The following is a 21542-nucleotide window of genomic DNA, read 5'->3' as shown; positions in this document are numbered from 1 at the left end:
ACATGAGGAACGGGTAGCGTAGTCACTAACTAACCCTGTGTGCCATCTGATTGTATTCAAGGACTAATTAATATCAGTATCTCTAATAAAGTGTCCACAGAAAAGGCCATTTGCTTGGAAACACAGCTCTAATCAATACCAGCAAAGAGAAGATCAAGCACAAATAGAAATATATAAAGAGGGGAGAAAAGATTTCTTATGATGGCTTCTGCCATTGAAAGCAGCATAAAAAACAAGCTGATTCACTGATGTCCTTCAAGAAAGAAGATACTGTGTCCTTATCCAGCCTGGCTTGAAGGAAATTCCATTCTCATTCATCTGGTTGACTCTGAACAGCTCTCTGAAATGTCCAGCAACCGATTCAGCTAAGACTATGCTTGGGGATACAAATTCCACATCCAATGAAAATGAAGGAGTTCATCCAAAGCTGGCTGTCCAGGAACTTGGAACTTGAAAAAAAACCAGCCCCAGATTCCTTTGGAAGAGTTACAGTGTAACGATTCACAAATCCATTTTTCCAGTTCGCCCGTTACTGAGAACCTCCTCAGTAACCCATCACACCCCCAGTCAACCACCCGAGACCATCCAACTGTTAATTAATGCAACATCCTTTAAAGGTGACAAGGAGAAGGCCCAAAGGCAAGAAGATTCCAGAATGTCATGTCTTTTAATTAAGTGTCAGAACAGAGCAAATGATCGGAAACAAATTCATACTTTAAAATCCTTCTTTTATCTGAGCATGCTGCTTTTAATCTTGACATCACAGCTATTTCATTTAAAGAATATATATCTGTTATTAACTTCTCTACTCAGAACTGTGAAGTTTTAACACAGAACATGGAATACTGCAGCACAGTACAGGCCCTTCAGTCCACAGTGTTCTACTAACCCTTTAACCTACTCTAAAATCCAGTTTTCTATCATCCACGTGCCTCTATAGCAGTTTCTTAAATGCTCCTGATGTAGCTGCAGAGTTCTGTCATCACACCTGGCAGAGTGTTCCACGTACCTACCTCTCTGTGTTAAAAAAAATGTACCTCAGGCATCCCCACTATATTTGCTTCCAATCACCTTAAAATTCTACCCCCTCAGATTTGCCATTTCCACCCTGGGAAAAAGTCTCTGGCTGTCTACTTGATCTGTGCCTCTTGTCACCTTGCACACTTCTATCAAGTTGCCTTTCATCCGTCTCCACTCCAAAGGCACTGGAGGTTTATCATTCCCCTTATTACTAGCATTATGGCAAAAAAGGATGCCGCACAGCTCATGTTAGTTCCTGGGACAGATATCCGTTCAGCCTACTTACGTCACTCGTTTTCCTGTGCCCCTCTCACCCGTCCGCCAATTCTCCTTTGATTCATTTGCTACTTACCCACAGTAGGAGTAACTTACAACAGCCAGTTAACCTCCCAACTCTACCATTGAGGATATCTTCAGCAGCATTGCCACAAGAAGATGGCATCCATCAGTAAGGACCCTCACCATCTGGTACATGCCCTCTTCATGGCGCTACCTCAAGGAGTGGGTACAGGATCCTGAAGACCAACCCTCAGAATCAGCTTCGTCCTCTCGGCCATCAGATTTCTGAATGGTCCACGAACCTCATTATTCCTTGTTTTACACCTTTTACTTATTTTGTATTGCATAGTTTTTTTTATGTCTGCATGCACTGCTGCTTCAAAGCAAGTTTCACATTCTATAAACCACTGATAATAAACCTGATTCTGATTCTGGAATGTGAGAAAGAGTGTGTATCGACCACGTCCCGTAACGGCGGTGTAGCACTGGGCAGAGACAAAGGTAGACAAGGTAACTGACTGAAAGCAAACCACACAATCTGCAGGAGGAACTCGGCAAGTCAGAGAAATGGATAGTCATTGTTTCTGGTCAAGATCTTTCACCTGGCCTGAAAGATATAGTGGCTGGCAGGTGACCAGTACAAAATGGCAGAGGCCAGGGGGGCAGGTGGAGCAAGATTAAGCAGGTGAGGGGTGGTGGGGTCAGTGAATCAAATCTTATGGTCATTTTAAACCATACAACATCTATTATAGATTGCTATCCACACTTTCTTCTTTACCATAGCTTGGTTCCGTCCCACGGGAAACTAATACAGAAGCAACACTTACACCCTCTTCATTCACAAAGCACATCAGTGAATATTAGTGCTTACCCATTCAAGTGGAAGTCAATCTTTAATGGTTTAACATGTCTTAAATACCGCTTTTAAAAAACTCACTCTGGAAATGTAGTCTTTTTTTGGAATATAATTGCTTTTGGATATTTCTTTAAAAATTGGAATGAATAAATTAAAGCACTTTCTTACTTCTCTTAATCCCTTTTCACTTTAAGAATTACTGCATGATTGATGAGAATTCTGATTACTTGAAGAGCCATATCGTTTCTTAAACTTGATACCACAGATTCCTTGTGGGGAATGCATGCATTTTGATGAAGGGTCTCTAAACACCATGAAATGTTTGTCAAAAGCCCCTGAATAGTCTGTGGGAGCATTGAAAACAGAGCACCTCTCTGAGTGCTGGGATATTTTTGATTAGCGCTCAACCTAATAGAAAAGCAGGGCCAAAAATAGAGAAAGGAATGCCACGGACAAACAGTGGCTCATGGAATCAGAGTCTATTAAAGGCCCCAAATTATTTTAAAGCATTGTGGGCATGAATCATGGCTGTCAGTATTTGATTGCTACATTTAGCAAACTGCACATCTAACGGAGAGAGCCAAGCAGCAGACAATCAACACGTCTCAGGAAAGGTTAAATCTGGGCAACAGTGAGAATTATTTGGCGTGGGTCCGAAATCCCTAGGAGACCTTTCAAAGTCCAACAGTTTGTCTGCAAGATCTACTCACCAATCGGAAGCATAGAAACAAACCACACACACACACACACACACACACACACGCAGAATTAGGCTGTTCAGTCCATCATGTCTGCTTTGCATTCTATCATGGCTGATTGACTGCCTCCCTTAACCCCATTCTCCTGCCTTCTCCCCATAAACTTTGACACCATTACTAATCGAGAAACCTATCAATCTCAATCTCCGCATTAAATGTACCCAAAGACTTGGTCTCCACAGCCACTTGTGGCAATAACTTCCAGAGATTCACCACGCCCTGGCAAAAGAAATTCCTCCTTATCTCTGTTCTAAAGCAATCCTGAGGATGTGCCCTCTGGTCCTAGGCCCCCCACTGTAGAAAATATCTCCATGTCCACTCTACCTAGGCCTTTCAATATTTGATAGGTTTCAGTGAGATCTTATGAGATAGACAGATATATGTACATGCTCACAGACAGAGATGCACAATTCATACCACCAAGGATGGTATCCAAATGTTTTCATCTCATGATAAGGAACTAACCTCCAAGAGAACCACAACCTGGTCAAGGGTTTGGAGGTGTGTGCCTCAATGACCCGGAGAGCTGCATTAACAGGAGTCGGCGCTTTATGCTCAGAATCTTGGTAGGGCCAAGCAGGTCAAAGGGCAGAGGTCAGACTGTGAGTGGTCCGCCCAGTCATCCAGGTTCAGGGGATCAACTCAGGGCTAACAACCCTGAGTGGTAAAACAAAACTGTTACGGAAACAGCAATGAACAATCCTTCTACATCTGAGTGTGACGGTATTCCTGAGTCTCTACCCAGGACTTGCATGACTGACTGTAGTGAAAACCAAGAGGAATCTACTGACATGATGAAGGAAGCCCTGAACACCGCCAGAGATGGAGGACCTTCATTGCTGCCCTGAACACCAGCAGCATAACGGGCAGTAAGTAAGTAAGTATACAAAACTAAATCCAAGACAGCAAGCTGTTCAGGTGCATCTTTTTAATTGTTTAAGGGGACCGGCTACAATGTCGTGCATATCAACTTGGTGAATGGCAGGGTAAAGGTTTCTAGCCATGGGATAGATTAGATCTGAGGCTCACAAAGGGTTAGGAAGAGAAGTGAGGTACACCATAACTTGAAACAACTTAGCACAGGGGAGAGTGAAAAGAGAATAATGAGAATGCAGGACAGGCAAAGAATGTGAAAGGAGGACCATCAAGACATGGAGGTCAGGAAGGGTGTATGTACATCATGCCAAGAAGACTATGAGGAAGGAACTTTGGGGATGAGAACTGGATCTCCTATTGGACAATAAACCTTTGCCTTGTGATCTTGTCATGAGGTAGTCCCCAGCGTTATCGCATCAATTCTTTTGTTGCAGTCTCCAGTGTTACTGATCCAATAGCCTCTGTACAATCTCCAGTGTTACTGAATCAATTTCTTTGTTACAGTCTCCAGTGTAACTGAACCACTTGGTCTACGTGGAAGACAGATGAACAGGGAACATGCAGTAAAGTTTCATTTAAGACAGAAAACCAAACACATTAACATTCCTCTACCAGTTCACATCAAACGACGTGGTGCTGGTCACGCTGGTGCTGTGGGATACTGGCACGTACAAACTGTTACACAAAAGATGCTGGAGAAACTCAGTGTCTATACAGGGTATAAACAGCTAATGTTTGGGACCGAGACTCCTAATGAAGGGTCTAGGCCTGAAACATCGACTGTTTATTCCCCCGCTGTAGATGCTGCCTGACCTGCTGAGTTGCTCACAAACGAGAAAATCTGCAGACGCTGGAAATCAAAGCAACACACACAAAATGCTGGAGAAATTCAGCAGGCTAGGCAGCATCTAGGGAAAAGATGCTCTTTTCCCTAGATGCTGCCTGGTTTGCTGAATTCCTCCATTATTTTCTGTGTGTTGCATGCAAATCGTTTGCCATATTTTGGACATTTCAGTGATGCCCACACTAGCAGTTGAGTTTTTTAAAAGCCCAGTCCCATGTTGATGTTTTCATGCTTTTACTCTCAAATTGCTTCCATTATGATTACACTCTGCCTGACTGCAGCCACATATCGGCACAGTTATCAATCTGTGCTCCAAAGAGATGGATGAGAAGGTTTTATTACTGGCCATTTTCCAGGCCTCACTAAAGATGATGTGAAATAACTATAAAAGATTAGAAAGACTGATAATGTTTTCTTAATCCTTTACCCTCTTTCTGCTTTGTAATCCACAGAGAGTGGGGCAGGGAGTGAGAAATAAAATGGGGGCAAAGAAATTAGTGAGTGATAAAAGGCAGAAAGAGAGTGAACAAGCACATTGAACCATCACTATCACTTTCATTCAAAAGATCCCCACAGATCCCTGAAAGTTGCCTCACAGGTGGATATGGTAGTTATGAAAGCTTATGGGGTGTTAGCTTTCATAAGTTGAGGGATAGAGTTTAAGAGTCACGATGTAATGATGCAGCTCTATAAAACTCTGGTTAGGCCACACTTGGAGTATTGTGTCCAGTTCTGGTCACCTCACTATAGGAAGGATGTGGAAGCATTGGAAAGGGTACAGAGGAGATTTACCAGGATGCTGCCTGGTTTAGAGAGTATGCATTATGATCAGCGATTAAGGGAGCTAGGGCTTTACTCTTTGGAGAGAAGGAGGATGAGAGGAGACATGATAGAGGTGTACAAGATAATAAGAGGAATAGATAGAGTGGATAGCCAGCGCCTCTTCCCCAGGGCACCACTGCTCAATAAAGAGGACATGGCTTTAAGGTAAGGGGTGGGGGTTCAAGGGGGATATTAGAGGAAGGTTTTTCACTCAGAGAGTGGTTGGTGTGTGGAATGCACTGCCTGAGTCAGTGGTGGAGGCAGATACACTAGTGAAGTTTAAGAGGCTACTAGACAGGTATATGGAGGAATTTAAGGTTGGGGGGGTTATATAGGAGGCAGTGTTTGAGGGTCGGCACAACATTGTGGGCTGAAGGGCCTGTACTGTGCTGTACTATTCTATGTTCTATGTATCTAGAGATGTACTATGGACAGCATTCTGACAGGCTGCATCACTGTCTGGTATGGGGGGAGGGGAGAGCTACTGCACTTCCTCAGTTGCAAAGCTGCAGAGAGTTGTAAACTTAATCATTTCCATCACGGGAACAAGTCTCCATAGTATCCTGGACATCTTCAAGGACTGATACCTCAAAATGGTGGCTTCCGTCATTAAGGACCCCCATCACACAGGACGTGCCCTCTTCCCATTGCTATCATCAGTTCGGAGATACAGAAGCCTGAAGGCACACACTCAGTGATTCAGGAACAGCTTCTTCCCCTCTGCCATCCGATTTCTGAATGGACATTGAACCTATAAACACAACCTCACTACTTTTTTGGGGTGTATGGGGTGTCAGGGAGGGGTAGCACCTCTGGTGGGGGAACATGTCGCGTCCTTCTCAGGGCGGTTAGTCCACCTGGCACTCAGCTCTCACCTGTGGCTCCCCATAGCTGTTTGCATGCGACAGCGGCCACACCCCGGGCAACGGCTTCGACAAGCCGGCTAAACCAGGTGAGGGTAGCCGACGGGTCTCAAACCCTCGGTGAGATAGGGAGTTGTCTATCCCAGCATGTGAAGACAGACTCCGGCGGATTGAGCGGACGAGACCAGCAGAAGGTCCAACGGTCAAGAAGGCAGTCTCTGCAAGCGTCGTGGAACATGTAGAGCAGGACAAGACACAGAAGACGTCCTGGTCATCCACTGCGCCTAGTCCCATCTCCAGCGGTCTCGACTCTGTCTTGCCACTGGATCCAGATGGGAATTGGGAAGAGAGAGTGAGGCTGACGCTGCGCAACTCTCCCTCACTTAAATCCAAGTCACGCGCTAGTCTCAACACCATCATTATGGTGTCGAGGTCCTCATCGACGTCAACGATGGACGAACAACAACTTTTTTATCTCTATTTTTGCACCACTTATTTAATTGAATTGTCATTCATATATATACACATACACACTCAAATATATACTTACTGTAATTCATTGTTTTATCTCTAATATTATGTACTGCTGTTGTATACAACAAATTCACAACATATGCCAGTGATGTTAAACCTGATTCTAATTCTGAATACAGAACATTCTAGTACAGTATAGAGCCTTCGGCCCGAACCTTTTAACCTACTCTAAGATCAATCTAACCCTACTCTCCGTGTAAAGAAAACTTACCTCTGATATTTCCCTTTCAGCCCGTCCTCATAAGACATGCTCTCTGGTGCAGCCAGCTTCCTGATAAATCTCCTCTGCACCTTCTCTAAGGCTTCCACATCCTTCTGACAACGAAGTGACCAGAATTGAACACAATATTCCAAGTGTGGTCAAACCTCGACTTCATAGAGTTGCAACATCACGGTGTAGGGAGAAGCATTGTCTGACGAAGGACTGTGAGTGTGACTTTGTGAGGGGAAGGACCTGCCTCATGAGCCTGATTGAAGAGAGCAGGGGACAGACAACACTTCCTCAATTGCAAAACGTTTGAAGATGGCCTCCTGTCGTTACACATCTATCAGATGCAAGTCTGTCTTCCAAAGCTTTTACCAACGACCAAAATTAATATTCAGACCGATCGGCACTCCTCAAAGTTTCAGATCTCAATCGAACAATAAGAGCTCCTGAGTTTGCCAATATTCAATAGGCTACAATGAGATTTCCCCCTCATTCTCCTCAACTCCAGTGAGTAGAAATGGAAAAACAGAATACCACAGGTGGATTTGCCTAATGAATCAAAACAACAGATCCCAAATCCGAACATCAATGTTTCCTGAAACACTCAACCTCCAATTCTTGTCCTTAAATAAACAACTTTAATACTCCTGACCCCAGACCAGGATTAATTCATATCAATGAATATTTCCCATTACTGAAGGTAAATAATTTGTTATCATGAAAATCAGTAGCTAATTACCTCATTGGGATTGTAATATCATAGCAAGTGGTAAAAACTTCTAGTTGGTTCAGTTCATGGCTTCCTCTACTGCCACAATGAGGACACGCTCAGGTTGGAGAAGCAACACCTGACCTTCTGCCTGGGTAGCTTCCAACCTAATGGCATGAACGTTGATTTCTTGAACTTCTGGTAATGCCCCCTCACCCCCCTTCACCATTCCCCAATCCTGTTTCCCTCTCACCTTATCTCCTTACCTGCCCATCACCTCCCACTCGTTCTCCTCCTCCTTCCCTTTCTTCCATGGTCTTCTACCCTCTCCTATCAGATTCCCCCTCCCTCTTCCAGCCCTTTATCTCTTTCACCAATCAACTCTCCGCTACTTCACCCCCACCCTCCCCCTCTCACAGTTTCACCTATCAATACCACTTTGTACTTCTTCCTACCCTCCCCACACATTCTTACTCTGACTTCTTATCTTTCTTTTTTGCAGTCCTGATGAAGGGTCTCGGCCCAAAACGTTGACTGTTTATTCCTTTCCATAGATGCTGCCTGGCCTGCTGAGTTCCACCAGCATTTTGTGGGTGTTGCAAGTGGCAAATGTGCATTTGTGGATCCAGAGCAGGCGTGCACTTAGCTGAGATTCCCCACTTGGTCAAATATCCTGTTACCCTCTTTACCTGAAAGAACTTCCACAGATTAATGGCTATTACAGGGCAGTTGCTTAACCAAGGACCCATTCACCACCAGGAGACACTCTGGGGACTGGGACTGAAAGGCTATTCAGTTCTACGGGTTAATCTTCATAAAACAAATTATTTGATCTATTGTCTAAGAAGCAATTCTGGCCTGTGGCTGCCGTGCAGTAAAATTGAGGGTAAAAAATCTTTAACAGAATGATCGAGGGAGGGGAAATCTTTAACAAAATTGCAAGATTGCAATCATCGATTTCAACAAGCCACACAAACGGTGTTAATTAAAGAAAATAATCAAAAGGAAACTAAATCAATTCAATAAGATAAGGTCAATCATCGTTATGTTCTTGTGAGTGGGTTGCCTGTTTATCACAAGGTTATCAGACAGGGATTTCAAGGGGAAAATAAAAGACTGGACAAATTTATTGTTCTCCCAGACTAGTTTGAAATGCAAGGCACTAATTATCCAGCAAGCATTCCATTCCTGCAGGAGGATTGGATCATGTGTTTTTCTTTTGTGTCCTTTACGGCTCTGGCTGGTAACTGAAGTTAAATTGGCCCATGTAATTTCAAAAAGCCTTTCGGTGCCACATCCCGTATCCACCGTATCCCGTGGCCACGTGGGTTTCCTCTGGATGCTCGGGTTTCCTCACACACTCCGAAAATGTGTGGCTCCGGGCCGTGAATTGGGGGTATGCTCTGTTGGTGCCGGAAGCATGATGACCATTGCGGGCTGCCCAGCACGATTAAACAATGCCTTTGGCGGCATGTCTTGATGTTCATGTGACAAATGAAGCTAATCTTATCTTAAAGCTACAGTTGAAAAGGATTGGTAATAAAGTCTTGAGATTGGTATGTCACCAAACACTCTAGCAGATTTCTAGAAACATATCGTGGAGAATACTTTGACTGGTTGCATTACTGTCTAATATGGAGGCTCCAATGCATCAAAAAAAGCTGCAGAACATTGTTGGCTCAGCCAGCTCCATCATATAACCATATAACAATTACAGCACGGAAACAAGCCATCTCGGCCCCTCTAGTCCGTGCCGAACTCTTACTCTCACCTAGTCCCACCGACCTGCACTCAGCCCATAACCCTCCATTCCTTTCCTGTCCATATATCTATCCAATTTTACTTCAAATGACAAAATCGAACCTGCCTCTACCACTTCTACTGGAAGCTCGTTCCACACAGCTACCACTCTCTGAGTAAAGAAATACCCCCTCAGGTTACCCCTCAACTTTTGCCCCCTAACTCTCAACTCATGTCCTCTTGTTTGAATCTCCCCTTCTCTCAATGGAAAAAGCCTATCCACGTCAACTCTATCTATCCCCCTCATAATTTTAAATACCTCTATCAAGTCCCCCCTCAACCCTCTACGCTCCAAAAAATAAAGACCTAACTTAATCAACCCAGGTAACTTTCAAGTAAATCTTCACTGTACTCTCTCTGTTTTGTTGACATCTTTCCTATAATTCGGTGACCAGAACTGTACACAATACTCTAAATTTGGCCTTACCAATGCCTTGTACAATTTTAACATTACATCCCAACTCCTATGCTCAATGCTCTGATTTATAAAGGCCAGCATACTAAAAGCTTTCTTCACCACCCTATCCACATGAGATTCCACCTTCAGGGAACTATGCACCATTATTCCTCAATCCCTCTGTTCTACTGCATTTTTCAATGCCCTACCATTTACCATGTATGTCCTATCTTGATTAGTCCGACCAAAATGTAGCACCTCACACTTATCAGCATTAAACTCCATCTGCCATCTTTCAGCACACTCTTCTAACTGGCCTAAATCTCTCTGCAAGCTTTGAAAACCTACTTCATTATCCATAACACCACCTATCTTAGTATCATCTGCATACTTACTAATCCAATTTACCACCCCATCATCCAGATCATTAATGTATATGACAAACAACATTGGACCCAGTACAGCTCCCTGAGGCACACCACTAGTCACCGGCCTCCAATCTGACACACAGTTATCCACCACTACTCTCTGGCATCTCCCATCCAGCCACTGTTGAATCCATTTTACTACTTCAATATTAATACCTAACGATTGAACCTTCCTAACCAGCCTTCCATGTGGAACCTTGTCAAAGGCCTTACTGAAGTCCATATAGACAACATCCACTGCTTTACCCTCGTCAATTTCCCTAGTAACCTCTTCAAAAAGTTTGATAAAATTTGTCAGACATGATCTTCCATGCACAAATCCATGTTGACTGTTCCTAATCAGACCCTGTCTATCCAGATAATTATATATATCATCTCTAAGAATACTTTCCATTAACTGACCCACCACTGACGTCAAACTTACAGGCCAATAATTGCTAGGTTTACTCTTAGAACCCTTTTTAAACAATGGAACAACATGAGCAATACGCCAATCCTCCCGCACCATCCCCGTTTCTAATGACATTTGAAATATTTCTGTCAGAGCCCCTGCTATTTCTACACTAACTTCCCTCAAGGTCCTAGGGAATATCCTATCAGGACCCGGAGATTTATCCACATTTATATTCCTTAAAAACCCCAATACTTCCTCTTCTTTAATCATCATAGTTTCCATAACTTCCCTACCTGTTTCCTTTACCTTACACAATTCAATATCCTTCTCCTTTGTGAATACCAAAGAAAAGAAATTGTTCAAAATCTCCCCCATCTTTTTTGGTTCTGCACATAGCTGTCCACTCTGATTCTCTAAGGGACCAATTTTATCCCTCACAATCCTTTTGCTATTACTATAACTGTAGAAACCGCTTGGATTTATTTTCACCTTACTTGCCAAAACAACCTCATATGTTCTTTTAGCTTTTCTAATTTCTTTCTTAAGATTCTTTTTAGATTCTTTATATTCCTCGAGCACCTCATTTACTCCATGCTGCCTATATTTATTGTAGATATCTCTCTTTTTCCGAACCAAGTTTTTAACATCCCTTGAAAACCATGGCTCTCTCAAACTTTTAATCTTTCCTTTCAACCTAATAGGAACATAAAGATTCTGTACTCTCAAAATTTCATCTTTAAATGACCTCCATTTCTCTATTACATCCTTCCCATAAAACAATTTGTCCTAATCCACTCGTTCTAAATCCTTTCGCATCCCTTAAAGTTAGTCTTTCTCCAATCAAAAATCTCAATCCTGGGTCCAGACCTATCCCTCTCCATAATTATATTGAAACTAATGGCATTGTGATCACTGGACCCGAAGTGCTCCCCAACACAAACCTCCGTCACCTGACCTATCTCATTCCCTAACAGGAGATCCAACACTGCCCCTTCTCTAGTTGGTACCTCTATGTATTGCTGCAAAAAACTATCCTGCACACATTTTACAAACTCCAAACCATCCAGCCCTTCCCAGTCTATGTGTGGAAGTATGGGCTTCCCAGTCTATGTGTGGAAAACTAAAATCTCCCACAATGACAACCTTGTGCTTACTACAAATATCTGCTATCTCCTTACAAATTTGCTCCTCCAATTCTCGCTCCCCAAGCGGTGGTCTATAATACACTCCTATAGGTGTTACTACACCTTTCCCATTCCTCAATTCCACCCAAATAGCCTCCCTAGACGAGCCCTCTGATATATTCTGCCAGAGCACCACTGTAATATTTTCTCTGACAAGCAATGCAACACCTCCCCCTCTTGTCCCTCCGATTCTATCACACCTAAAGCAACGAAATCCAGGAATATTTAGTTGCCAATCACACCCCTCCTGCAACCATGTTTCACTAATAGCTACAAAATCATATTTCCAGGTATCAATCCATGCTCTAAGCTCATCCACCTTTCTTGCAATGCTCCTAGCATTAAAATAAATGCATTTAAGAAATTTTCCACCTCTTACTCTCTGTTTATCACTAACAGTGCAAACAACTTTACTATCTCCTTTTTCTTCCTTCTCCTCTACATCTGTTCCTACACTCTGGTTCCCTTCCCCCCTTGTATCTAGTTTAATCCACTGGAGCCTCTCTAGCAAACCTGCCTGCAAGAAAATTTGTCCCCCTGCAGTTCAGATGTAAACCGTCCCCCCGGAACAGGTCCCACCTTCCCAGGAAAACTGCCCAATTATCTATAAATCTGAAGCCCTCCCTCCTGCACCATGTCTTCAGCCACGTGTTGATCTGCGCTATCTTACTATTTCTAAAACCTACCTGCACGTGGCACTGGTAGCAATCCTGAGATTGCTATCCTGGAGGGCCTGTCCTTTAACTTGGTGCCTAACTCCCTGAACTCACCTTTCAGGACCTCCTCACTCTTCCTATCCACGTCATTGGTCTCTACATGGATCACGACATCTGGCTGCTCACCCTCCCTCTTGAGAATACTGAGAACTCGATCCGAGATATCGCGGACCCTGGCACCAGGGAGGCAACAGACCATCTGGGATTCTCGATCTCTTCCACAGAACCTCTTATCTGTCCCCCTAATTATCGAATCCCCTATCACTACTGCTCTCCTCTTTTCCCTCCTTCCCTTCTGAGCTGAGGGTCCAGTCTCGGTGCCAGAGACACAACCACTGCAACTTGTACCTGGTAGGTCGTCCCCATCAACAGTATCCAAAACGATGTACTTATTATTGGTGGGAACGGCCACAGGGGTGCTCTGCTCATTCTGTCTATTCCCCTATGTGTCTATCTGTCTATATTCTGTCTATCATGGCACCAGGAGAATAGTCCGTCAAGAATTACTTCCAAATGTGATGATGCAAAAAGGCAGCATCCTCACCATCCATCAGAGAGGAGGCACGGGAGCCTGAAGGTACACACTCAATGATGTAGAAACAGCTTCTTCCCCTCAGCTGTCGGAGTTCTGAACAGGCATGAACATTATCTCACTACCCTTCTCTCTGTTTGACATGATTTTTTACATATTCTTACTGAAATTTGAAGTAATCTTTATGCATTGCACTGTATTGCCACCACAGAACAACAAATTTCATGACAAGTCATTGATCCAGTGTCTGAACAATTTAAATGCCAGCCCAGATAGACTGGAAGGGCAGAGTGTTGGGACTGGAGGAGAGGATCAGGCCGATTTTGCATACTCTCTCCACGGCGCTGAAACGTGAGACTGCCCTGGCTGCCGCACTTTGTGTCTGCGAGCTTCGTGGCAATTTACCCTGCTGATATGATGAACTGAGACCGAGGCTTTGGGCCTACTCTGGGCTGCTCCAGGGATTCAGATCCAAAGACTCAATTTGGTTCCGAATGCTGTTGTTCATTTCTATTGCTTGTACGATTTGTGCTTTTTCTCTTTTTCTGTGCACTGTGTGTTGGTCTTTTTTCTTTTTTAATTGGTTCTTTGGGGTTTCTTGCTTTGTGGCTGCCTGTCAGCAGACAAATCTCAAGGTTGTATAGTAAATGTACTTTTGACTGAATTAATAAACATAATTCCGATTCTGATTGAGATTATGGAAGATACTGGAAAATACAAATTCCTTCTTCAAGTCAAGCCGTCGAGTTTGTTGTCATATGCACAAGTATAGCGAGGCACTAACTTGCAACAGCATCACAGGCACGTAACCTCAGCTAGCACACAAAGAACAGAGCATAAATTATACATTCAATTATTCGCAGCACTCGGCTGGCTCCTCAGAAGCAGCATGGGCTTCGGGGAGTTCATCTGCATCTGCCTTCTCCATCGCACTCCTACACAGTGTCATTTTTGCTGAGATCCCACAGGGATTTGGATTTCTAGCTTTACAACTATTTCACAAACGCAATTCTCAGTAAGGTCTTCTCACAAATCAGGATTTTTGAAACGAGAATGGAGTTTTTTTAAAATTAATAATAATTTCCAGGATGTTCCAAATCAGAATCAAGTTTAATATCACTGGTATATGTTGTGAAGTTTGTTATTCTGTGGCAATAGTACATTGCAACACATAATAAACACTACAGGCACGGTATATACTGTGTGTGTGTGTGTGTGTGTGTGTGTGTGTGTGTGTGTGTGTGTATATGTGTTTGTGTGTGTGTGTGTGTGTGTGTGTGTGTGTGTTTCCTTCAGTAACACAGAAACATGAGAAAATCTGCAGATGCTGGAAATCCAAAGTAACACACAAGGTAGTTAAAGCCGGAGGTGGTAGTGGCAACAAGCTCCCACTATCTATTAAACACTCCCAATGGCTGCGCCTCAAATAGCCTCTGACAACCAAGTCCAGCTCCTGGCCTTCATGCATGGCTTAGCCACTAAGCCCAGCGGAACCATTTCTACTGACAGGAGAAGAGGCAAAGGTGGGTTACTAGCGCTTTAAAACCAGTCGCTCCCGGTATATGGGGCTCTTCAGCTGTGGTTGGCAACTCACCCAAGAGAAGGGAAATTCTGATCACAAGCCTCTGCTGCCTTGTGGCTACACCCACTAATGGGGAAGGCTTCAGGGGTAAAGCCCGAGGATGAAATCCAGAGCTGGAGTCCCTGAGGCTGTCCTATATTGAGTTCAATGTTGACTGGCAACACCTGTGACAATGCTGGTACCAAACTGCATCCGTCTCTGCCGTTCCTTTGGGTTCATCAGATGTGTGGAGAAGGGGAGCTTGCTACATGGACAACAGCTTGCTCTCCATATCGTACTGTCCAGGCTTGTGTATCTAGACAGCTAAGACACAACATCCATGGTCAGCCCTGACCGACGGAGCCCTCAGAATATACTTACACACAATATATATCGTATATAATACATAGTATATTGCATATAGCATATAATGTGATAATGTAGAGTATGTAAATATTTAAACTAAATATTAAATTAAAAGTGAGGAAAGAAATAGTGAGGTAATGTTCATGGGTTCATTGTCCATTCAGAAATCTGATAGCAGAGGGGAAAAAGTTGCTCCTAAAACATTGAGTGTGTGTCTTCAGGCTCCTGTACCTGCTCCTTGATGGCAGCAGTGAGAAGAGGCATGTTCTGGGTGACAGGGGTCCATAATCATGGATGCCACTTTTTTGAGGCATCGCCTGTTGAAGGTATCATGGATGCAGGGAATGTTAAAAAGCTTTCACCTGATTCACAGAGAGTAGCTATTACAGAGTTACAAATAACAAACATAAGAGCAGACGGGAGTGATTTATCAATGACAACATCGCACCACCATCTTAACATAATTAGTAGAGGCCCATCAATCTTAGCGGTCAATCTCTTCAATGGAAAAACTACAGGTATTTATTAAATTGAATATTGGAAAACATCCCTAGTAAAACAAGGGTATAATAAGGAAACCTAATTGTGGCTGAAGTTGCCCTCTGGCCTTCCACAACCTGTAGTCCAGCCGTATTTCTAACTTAATAAGACAGTACAAGGAAGGTCTCTAGTCACACAAAATGCCGGAGGCGCTCAGCAGTCAGGTCATGAATAAACAGTCGATGTTTCGGGCCGAGACCCTTCATCAGGGCTGGAAAGGAAGGAGGCAGATGCCAGAGTAAACAGGTGGGAGGAAGGGAACGAGGACAAGGTAGAAGGTGACACGTGAAACCAGACAGGTGGAGGAAACTTGACAAACACTGCTAGAGTGGAAGGAGGCATAAGAGTGGGAGGTTAGAAGCTTAGTGAAGAGAATTTGAACACAAAGGAGCAAATATGAAGAGAGAGTGAAGGGGGCTGATGCTGTAACTAGCTGCTTAAACACAAACTATGAGAAAAAGATACTTCCACAATCAACTTCAAATATATTCTTCAGCAATATAAGAAAACATATAGCAATTGGTCCTGATAAAAGGTTCTCTGATGAAAGACATATGTCCTGATGAAGAGCTTCGGCCCAAAATGTCGACTGTTTATTCCTTTACATGATACTGCCAGACCTACCGAGTTCCTCCAGCATTTTGTATGTGTTACTCTAGATTTCCAGCAACTGCAGAATCTCATGTGATTATATAGCAATTGATGAAATCACTTCAGTAAATTTAGTCTGACAACCTCAAAGATGTGCCTTCAGAATAACTCGATATTACTCCAACATAATAATACATCACTTTAATACCCAAAACGGATAGTCACCTCTTCTCATTTGGTCAAAACCTTCAACTTACTCTTCAAAACCACACATAAAGAAAAACAGGTCAGGTGGTGTCAGTGGAGACAGAAAGGGTTAATGTCTCAGGTTCAAGACCTTTCATCAGGAGAAGATTGATAAAGGATAAATAACTCTATTGATGCTGCCGGACCCACAGATAGTTTCTGCCAATTGTCACATCGGTTTACCAGATAGTGTTACTCTCCCTACTAGCATTAATGCCCAAAAGAGCAAAAGGAAAATCATCTGACCAGTTGAGAGGCACCTGATGTCGCCTAGGCGGCATACAGCTCACCCAAAATTCAAAATTCTACCAAACTGTTCACCCATCCATCCATCCACCGTCCTCTTTGACTTTCTACCATCAGGCAGGAGACTCCGATGCATAAAAACAAGAACGGTCAAGATGGGAAACAGTTTCTTCCCTCAGGCCATTTGGCTTCTGAACTCCCCGTTGTATCGCATTCTAAGTCTCACTGGTTAATCTGTTCTGTACCGTACAATATTTAATTTACGCACTTTACTTTGTTTATTTATGCATAATTCATCTGTGGATTCTTTCCTAAGTTATTGTCTGCTATATGTGTGCTACGTGTATTACTGTGCTTTACACCCTGGTTCAGAGAAACGTTTAATTTGATGGGCTACAAGTGTACAGTTAAATGACAATATAATTGGCTTTTCTTGTAACTGTTTTTAAATTTTCTGTTTTCTGCTTGATTATGGTCTGGCAGGTATTTGTCAACCAACTGATAACCAGTTGTGTACAGTCATGGAAATATTTATTTATTTAGGAACAGTGCGGAATAGGTTCCTCTGGCCGGAGCTGCACCACTGAGCTGTCCCCTGATTTAATCAGAGCCTAATCTCGAGACAATTTACGGTGGTCAATTAACATACCAAACGGTACAACTCTGGACTGTGGGAGGAAACCGCCGCACCCAGCGGAAACCCTCGCGGTCCTTTAAGTATTACACACCGTGGTGACACAATGGAGGCACTGGAAGCCTGAATACCCCCAAACTTGAATGAGTGAAGCCTGCATCTATCAAACTACATTTTCTCACAGATAAAAGGGGAAGGAGTTAGGTGAGACAGGACAAAATTCTCACTTTATTTATTCCCTTATCTTCAAAATTCGTAAACAATGAAAGGCTAAGCCAATCATAACAGGCCGATTATTCATCTTCAGAACGATATAATCTTTCTGATTGGTAATTCACTGAAATGAATAGCTTGCACACGGCCACATTATTATTTTTCTTCCCACACCATGCTTTAATAAGTAGTATTTGTTAAAATGACACACTCCCTATCTGCAGGTTCCTGTCTCTCTGATAAAGACCTTCATTCTTTTCAGAGATGATGCTCCCCCCGGGAAGACTGGACTCCTCCTGCAAGGCTTAACCCTTAGAAGATAGAAGGGAACCAAAAGATTTTAACTAAATGCTGTGTACATACATCTGTTGATGCCTCTGGACACACCTTCAGTGATGTTCCTGGAATCATCGGGTGTTTCGGGTCTTTCAACATCATACAACCTCCTCCAGGTGACCCAGCCGGGGTTGATCAGACCCCAGCTTGTGTCCAGATGGCTAGCTACTTATGACTCCATGGCTCCCCTCTTTTGAGCCACAGCCATCTTGAGGCCCTCTCTGCCGCATTGGTGGTACTGCAGATGGCTCTCCTCTTCCTCTCTCCCTCGCTGCCCAAAATGCTGAAGGCTCTAACTAAAGAATGGGCTACGAATCCCCTACAACCAATCTCCACTGGGAGACACCTCGCTCTCCATCCAGCCTGCTGACAGTTGCTGACCAGTCCTGCGTACTTGGAGAGCTTCCTTTCAAAGGCCTCTTCCAGGCTATCTTCCCATGGGAATAAATATTGACTGGGATAATGGATGCCAGACTCTTTGTTTTCCCGGGGGCGGGGGGGGGGAATGACTAATAAAAGGAAACATAATTTTAAGGTGACTGGACTAAAGTATGGGAGGATGTCAGAGGCAAGCTCTTTACACAGAGAATGGTCGGTGTGTGGAATGCCGTGACAGTGGTGATGGTCGAAGCAGATATACCAGGAGCATTGAAGAAACTCTTAGAGAGGCACATGGATGATTGAAAATGGGAGGCTGTGTAGAAGGGAAAGGTTAAATTAATCTTAGAGTAGGTTAAAATGTGGGCACAACATGGTGGGCTGAAGGGTCTGTACAGTGCTAGAATGTTTAATGTTCTAAAGTCAGGTTTTTCCAACTACACATACTGTCTGACCAGTTCAGCAGTTCCAGCATCTTCAGCCATTTCCACCTGTTGTCTTTTGCCATTGTTCAGGAAGCAACCTATTGGCTGCAATCCACCTTTGTCCATCTAGTCCCCGCAGATCCACAGTGCAGAGAGAGGTCGATTAGTCAGCTGTGAGGAGTACAGTAAGTCAAACACTTCTGTGTTTCAGTCTTGCTCCAAAAATACCAGCACAACCTCGAGACTGCATCAAAACAAGTCCCGTCTTTCACATGAAATTGTTACATTGATAAGTATGCCAATGGATACCGTGGCACTGTGTCGAAGTAGTGTATTCCATCCATTATCCCAGTCAATATTTATTCCTGAAAACTGATTAACTAGTCAACTGAAAAAAGTATAGACAACATTTTGGCCCAAAACATTGATCATACTTTTTTTCTACAGATGCTGCCTGGCCTGCTGAGTTCCTCCAGCATTTTGTGTATGATGCTTGGATTTCCAGCAAATGCAGATTTTCTCGTTTCTAACTGGTCAATTATTTCTTCAAGAGACAGTACTGTGTGCCAACTAATCTTAGTCACAGATAAACTGCTCTCAGAACGGATACAAGCATGGCAGTTTCTCATCGATAGAATGATTTCACTGTTGCTAAGGATTTTGGGTTATAAATGCCCCACTGGTTCATTCTGGCAACACCAGAAATTTCTGACATATTACTCTGCTAGATACTGATGTAAGTAACTATGTGTATTATGGAGTGCTCGTAACAGGCTACCAAGGTCTCCCAGGAAATGCTGGAGGAACTCAGCAGGTCAAGCAGTATCTATGGAGAGGAATAAAGAGTTGACGTTTCAGGTTGAGACCCCTCATCAAGACTCAACACAAAATATCAAATCTTTATTCATCTCCAGAATTCTGCCTGACCTTCTGATTTTATGCGTGTTACTCTAGATTTCCAGCATCCACAGAATCTCTTGGGTTTATCATCATCTCCTCAACACATTAGGGACAGGATTCCAGAAGGGGATTACTTACTGTTCTCAACAGATCTTCCTGCCCCCAACCCTACTGCTCACCACATTATTCTGACCCTTGCCAGCAACCAACACAGCAGATCCCAAGGTCTCGGCATCACTCCCTCAGTGATAAGAGAAGACCTGAGAAGCTAATCAAAGAGAATAAAGCATGGAAATTGAATTATGCTGGTGAAGTTCTGGGATCCGCAATGATTCCTGGCCATGGACATTGGTAGGCATTTTCAGCATTAATCAATCTGTTGGCCGAACTTGATAAGTCAGGCAGCATCCGTGGAAGGAAAGGAATTATCAACACTTTGGGTCAAAACCCTGGTGCAGACTTCAGTCCAAAATGTCAACAACTCCTTTGCCCCAACAGTTACTGTCTGACCCACTGAGTTCCTCCAGCAGACTATTTGTTGCTCCAGATGCTAGTATTGGCAGTCTCTTGTATCTCAGTGGGTCTACTTTTGGAGTGGCACTTTAAAGAGGTTGTTCATTTCCAAGCCATCCTGCAGAGCCTGAACATGGTCAATGATCATTGGTTGCTTGTGTGCCTGCTGGCTCGTCCCTCACCACAGCACTTTGGGTGGAGGAGGTAGGAGCTCCCACTGTGGAAGCTGAAGTCAATGGCGAGATGTTCATCCTATCTGAGAATAGAGGCTATGTTATACCTGCTACAGTCTGCTTACACTGGATTACTGCACTACAGGGACAAGTGTTGTTCTGGACCATACTACTTATGGAGAATGTATTGATTTACTGAGAGACAGCAAGGAACAGGCCCTTCTGGCCCTTCGAGCTACACCACCCAGCGATCCCTGACTTAACCCTAACCTAATCACAGGACAATTTACAATCACCAATTGACCTAACAACCAGTACATCTTTGGGAGCACCGGGTTACGGGGAGAACGTACAAACTCCTTACAGACAGTGGCGGGAATTGAACCTGGGTCGTTCCTACTGTAAAGCATTGAGCTAACCACTACACTACCATGCCAACCTAATGTTTGACATCAGGGGTGACTCAGTTTGTAACACCCTCAATTGTAGAGCTGTTAAGTTATTGATTGTGTGGCGCGTGGCCAAGTGGTTAGGGCATTGGGCTCACGATCTGAAAGTCGTGGGTTCAGGGCAGCGTGTTGTGTCTTTGAGCAAGGCACTTAACCACACACTGCTCCAGTCCACCCAGCCGAAAATGGGTACTGGCAAATGCCGGAGGTTAACCTCGCGATAGACTGGCGTCCTATCCGGGGGGCGGGGGGGAGTCTCGTACTCTCAGTCACTTCACGCCACAGAAACCGGCATAAGCACTGGCCTGATGGGCCACAAAGGCTCAGGACAGACTTTGACTTTGACTAAGTTATTGATTAAAGCCCACTCTCATAATAACAACACACCACAGAGGGCATCTTCAAAGTTTAAAATAAATTTAAACTTTAAAGATCTTCAAAATGCAATGCCTCAAGAAGGCAGCTTTCATTATTCAGCACCCTCAAAGTTTTAGAAGCAGCTTCTTCCCCTCCGCCACCAGATCTCCAAACAGTCAATGAACCCATGACTGTTTTAGTTTCTTATTAAGATATTATTAGAGAGCATTTTGACTGGCTGCATCACCGTCTGATATGGGTGGGGATGGGGGCAACCGCACACGATTGAAGTAAGTTGCAGAAAGTTGTAAAATTAGTCAGCTCCATCATGGGCACTAGCCTCCGTAGTATCCAGGACATCTTCAAAGAGCAATGCCTAAAAAAGACAATGTCC

General features: G+C 43.7%; 1 protein-coding gene across 6 annotated transcripts in view; it reads right to left on the bottom strand.

Moving 5' to 3' along the window:
- Window positions 1-21542, bottom strand: part of plxna4 (plexin A4) — an 804472-nt gene that overhangs the window by 580241 nt on the left and 202689 nt on the right. The window lies entirely within an intron of this gene.

The sequence above is a fragment of the Mobula hypostoma genome, chromosome 20 (assembly GCF_963921235.1).
Source record: "Mobula hypostoma chromosome 20, sMobHyp1.1, whole genome shotgun sequence".
NCBI classification, from domain to species: Eukaryota; Metazoa; Chordata; class Chondrichthyes; order Myliobatiformes; family Myliobatidae; genus Mobula; species Mobula hypostoma.
Note: the sequence above shows the minus strand (reverse complement) of the source record. Positions and strands in the feature narration are given on the sequence as shown.